At 43.9% G+C, this 3,305-nt stretch overlaps 1 pseudogene; it reads right to left on the reverse strand.

The window, feature by feature from the left end:
• Positions 1–646: 646 nt before the first annotated feature.
• Positions 647–2,787, reverse strand: LOC139400771 (serine/threonine-protein kinase mTOR-like; annotated as a pseudogene).
• Positions 2,788–3,305: the final 518 nt, after the last annotated feature.

The following is a 3,305-nucleotide window of genomic DNA, read 5'->3' on the forward strand; positions in this document are numbered from 1 at the left end:
TGTAATATATACATGAATATGAGTAAAACATTCACTCTCAATCTACAATGGACAGTGTAGCCTAATCCTGTGACCCAAATGACGTCAAGGCGTTGGTCTCACCAGTGCATGGGCCATTAGGAATTTTATATGACCTATAAAATCATTACAAAGCCATATACATCAGGATTTATGGTAAAAACTCCAAGCCTTGGGGCCAAATATGTGGGTCACTTCACTTTGTCTGAACGGAGGTCAGCCTCCCCGTGTTGGATCTTTTGGTTCGCAATCAGACAAAGTGTGCAGACGTACAAAGACACTTGGGCTCCGACAGGTTGTAAAGCCAAGCCATAAATTCTGTTGACATTGCTAGGCCTCAGCGGTGCCCTACATGCAGCAGATTCCAGTGATAATAAAGTCAATCAGTGGATATGGCCATTTGTTAGCCCAGCTCATAGCTGCAATTGGGTACTCGTGGCAGCTAGAACCGGGACCTTTGGTAACGCAAATAGCTTTTCTCTAGTGTAAAGTCAATACCACAGAAAAAAGTATACAAAAGAAAAAAAACAGGTGAACTCTACCTACCAACAAAACTAATGTGCGTATATGTGTGTATGCGTGCGTGTGAGAGAGAGAAGAGGTGTTAAAGACAGCAGCCGGAGCTCACCGGTGTCCTGGCTGGACTTGGAATCCGAGAGGCTGACGGCCGAGGCGTCTCGTGACTGGTCCAGGGCTCCAGCAAGCCCAGCAGACGAAAAGCCTGATGGAGAGAGCCACAATATTAGACCATATGACATCTCTATCGACAGAACATTAGATCAGTGGAGAAAGCCGGTGTAGTAACATGTGAGATGGTGAAACAAAGAGCATTTTCCACCTCATTCTTAACTAGGAGTGTAATTCAAAGGTGTTACCACACCTAGGGCTATATTAGTGTTGTGAATCTTGACAGCTGCATCTGGCGTCATACAAAACATTTTGTGCTGTCGCTTTGAGTTTAACCATTGCTTCTATGAAACTGTGGGTGAAGCCCAAATGGAGTCACAATGGAGAATGAAGAGTACCCCTCTCCTTATTCCCTGCTTTTGCTCCATCTTGAGGAAGTTGAGCAGCAACTCCAGAAGAGAGGGGTATTTGTTTTAGGGCTCCACCACGTATCCCGTGCTGGCAACCTGTTTGCCTGAAGTCCACAGTGCCACCTGGTGGAAGGGAAAACGTGTTACCACACTGAGAATGTCATCAAATCACAAATACATCTGAAGCCATAATAGTACCATAAAATGCCTGCTAACAGTACTGTGTGGAATATGATCAATACAATAGCATCCTTTTGAAAGCATGTAAATATAATAACACCAGATATTACAAGAGATGGTTGGGGGAAAGGCTTGCAATTGAAATTAATGTGAGAAAAAAATATTAACTTATGCCTATACAATTGCACATACGTACTCTTCTCTTGGCTAGGGAAGAGGATTCGCAGAGTATGTCCATGGTGATGGGGAACAGCTCATCCATCCACTTCCTCATCTCCAACCCGTTCACCTGGAGGGCCTGGTGTCAACAACCAAATCAGAGCTTGCCTCTGGTGCAAAGAGGCCATCTATCCTTGCATAGCTAATTTACAGCAAGCCTACAATGCACCTCACCTATCAGATATACAACTTACTGTATTCAGTCTGTCATTTCGCTCCACTCGGCCTGTGTTGTTCACAATTCACAAATCCGGGATTGCCAATGCTTAACATAATACAGTGCATAAACAGTACACTGTTTTTATAATTGTCGTAGCCTAGGACGTGTCTAGTAGGGAGAAAACATCTTGGAGAGTGACAATCAAAAGAAATCAATTGTGAAAATACAAGGTTGATTCCCACAGGGGATCCCAAAGTTGGCCACCATTGTCAGACAGTTAAATAATTTGGAATACACAATAGAACACACTATACACTGAACATGAAAAAATATATATTTCCTGAATGTCACTAGCGTTTGCTGGTAGGGCCAGAGGTTGGCAACATTTCACACCTGAGTCAGCTCTCCAATGTTAGCCAGGACACTGATGACTACCCCAGGATTGGGGTATGGATGTTTCAGCTTTAGAATAAGAGCCTGAAATAAAGAGTAAATGACCTATCCTATTTATAGTATGTTACTTTCATTGAGTAAAACATAGGGGACAGTGCTGATGATGGTACAGTATGTAACTTTAGAATGGGCTCCATGTAGAGGCGTTGGAGACCAGGTGACCGAGAATGGGAGCGCTCTGCTCCTTGTTCCTGTCCACGCCACTGTGCTCCAGCTCAGTCGGGATCTGGAACAGGCAGAAGCACACACCATCGTTTAGCAGCCATTCCGATCAACGCTTTTATTTTTAATTTAGCTAATAAAACAGTTTTAATTGTGAGTGAGAGTCACTCCTATTCACATCAAAATGTAGAATCCCAAAGCATAGTTTAGAATAGTTCAACAGTCTGATATGTGTAATTCAAGCCACATTGTGAAACATTAACTTGGCCATCTGCTGATGTGTTATTGAAGTGGCTGGTCCAGCACTGACACTCAGGAAGCAATAGCATCTTGGGTACTACACACAGAACTATACCTAAAATAGATCAAAACCTGTTGGTTTCTTCTGAAACATATTTTTGATACATCTTGCATAGAAATACACAAAATACCTACAGATAAGTTGTTTCAGTAAATTAAAATGGGTTCTCAGTCAACTAACCTGGTGAATGGGATCAATTACTCAAATAAAACAAGACAAGTTTGCATTACCTGGATGAGCATCTTGTGCAGGAAGAGGGGGGGGGGGGGGTAGTGAGATTAGTATGTGCGCAGCCTCTAGTAAAGATTAGGTCAAGTGTATGAGCCTTGTGAGTTGGAGGGGATTGGGAAAGTGTGAGGTCAAAAGAGGCAAGAGAGGACAGAGAGTTGGGAAGGCAGATGTCAGGAAGTTAAGTCACGAAGTACAAAGAGCGGTGTGCCATCATCAGGAAATAAGGTTATCAAGGTGTCAAGCTCATTGGGGAACACTCCAAGGGCACCTGGTGGGCAATAGGTAATGTTAAGCTTGAGTGGACAAGTGACAGCATGGAATTCAAATGAGGAGATGGACAGTGTCACCACCGAGACGACCAGATGCTCTCAGACTATGAGAGAAAACAGTCGGATGAAAGAGCAGCTGGAGTAGCAGTGTTCCCTGGGGTGATCCGTCTCCATCAGGGCAAAACACTCAAGGGACTGAAGGGCAGCATAGGCTGAGATGAAAGCTGCGTTCTTGACCGCAGATCGGCAGTTCCAAATGCTGCCAGAGACACGGA

Source organism: Oncorhynchus clarkii, unplaced genomic scaffold, assembly GCF_045791955.1.
Source record: "Oncorhynchus clarkii lewisi isolate Uvic-CL-2024 unplaced genomic scaffold, UVic_Ocla_1.0 unplaced_contig_4803_pilon_pilon, whole genome shotgun sequence".
Classification (NCBI taxonomy): Eukaryota; Metazoa; Chordata; class Actinopteri; order Salmoniformes; family Salmonidae; genus Oncorhynchus; species Oncorhynchus clarkii.